Source organism: Monopterus albus, unplaced genomic scaffold (genome assembly GCF_001952655.1).
Source record: "Monopterus albus unplaced genomic scaffold, M_albus_1.0 scaffold59.1, whole genome shotgun sequence".
NCBI lineage: Eukaryota > Metazoa > Chordata > Actinopteri > Synbranchiformes > Synbranchidae > Monopterus > Monopterus albus.
In genome coordinates this window covers 1582667-1584494 of record NW_018127939.1, presented here as the reverse complement: position 1 = coordinate 1584494, position 1828 = coordinate 1582667, and positions in this window count along the sequence as shown.

The window sequence follows — 1828 nt, the reverse complement described above, 5'->3', positions numbered from 1 at the left end:
AATTTGGATGTTTTAAGAAGAGCATGAATGAGGCAAGAGTGGAAGCAGACCTAACTTCAAAACTATTCCAAGGTCTAGGAGCTGAGTAAATTTCACCATAAAACCGTCCTGTTGTTGGATACTCATTCTCTCATAGCTTTGAAATTTCACTACAGTACTTACATGGATAAATGTATTTATTATCCATCAGGCACACACACAAACACAAACAAACAAAATCTTAGACCGAGCTTTTATTAGGGAATATTTGCATATATTTCAGACATGGAATTTAATTTCTGTTCACTATGCCAGCACCATTTACCAAATGATTATGTGGAAATCATTTTATTTTATGTTGTTAAAATGCCATTGTTGTTGTGTTTTGCTTTAATTCTTGCATTTTTGCTGATGATGCTTAATGATAAAGTCACTGACCAAAGACTCACTAGACTAATATTTTAAAGGAAATCATGCAATTGTGTCACTGATATAAAACCTAATATGAAAACATACTGATATAGATATGTTTAATTTGAATACTGTTTGTTTGATTCTTTAACAACAAAACCTGTAAAATTACTGTTACCTGCTTTATTGAAATGCATCAGGCCAAATAGCGAAGTGAACTAAATTAGAAGAAAAAGCATTATTAAGGTTGACCTGTGCATTTTTATAGCTATTTCAGTATTTTGGCACGTTGACCCCTTTCAAGGTTATTGGAGGCGTTTCACAAGGCCCGGACAAAGTACTCCTGCTGTTCTCCTCACTGGAGCAACATACAACATAAATCTCTCAAATTATACTTAACAGATTTAAATAAAACTGAAGAAACAAATTTATAACTAGAGTCATAGTCACACAAACACCTTTATTTAGCAGTATATAGAGTTCTTGTGTTTATTTTCATTGAAGACACAATACCGCTGCTTGCTGTCTGACTCCCCCTGAAATAAATGGATGCATCCGAAGATACATTGCAGTAGGTTATCCAAGGTGTAGGGTTACACCATCAGTCACATCATGGTACACATCACAGACACTGCTAATAACACTTAGAAAAATGAACTATCGCTGCCCCAGCACAGGAGCTAACATCGTTATATTAATTAATACGACGATTAATTATATTATATCGTCGTATTAATTGACAGTTGAAGCAGCAAGAAACAGTTTTCTGTCTCTTAATTAACAGGAACATTGTGTTCTGTTGTGTTCTACACTACAGAAGGGTCCAATCAGTCACAGACAGAAAGAAGACTGTATTTCACTGTGAAAGCCTGTCTCAGTGCTCCTAAAAAGATCTGAGTAAGATTAGAGAAAGCATCTCAAAATTAAAACAATGTGGCTGTTGGACGATAAGAGATCTTTACTTAGTTACTCTTTAAAACCAAATAAACCTTTCGTCAGTCGCTGCAGCTATAAGATGGTCAGGTTATTGAAGAGACTGACCTCAAATGGTCCTCAGCCTTATTAACTGCTGTCTGGGGATAAACTACCGAGCCAAGTTTAATACCTGGCTCTGAAATGTGTAAATACAAACAAAAATTAAATCTGAATCATAATCTTAAGGGAACAGTTCAGCTTTGAGTATATGGACTTATTTGACTTGTGACAAACTCTCATGTTTGTACACTAGAAACCAGTTAGCTTATCTTAGCATAAAGACTGGAAGCAGGAGCAAACAGCCACCCTGGCTATTTGCAAGGTTTAAAACACTCCATCATCCAGCTTCCTTAAAGTTTACTAATTAACATGTTGGAAAAACAATAGTTTCAGCATGCAACCCAGTGTAAAACAACTTCTACATTTCTGTTTCTGGCCAGTTGTTGTTGTTGTTGTTGTTGTT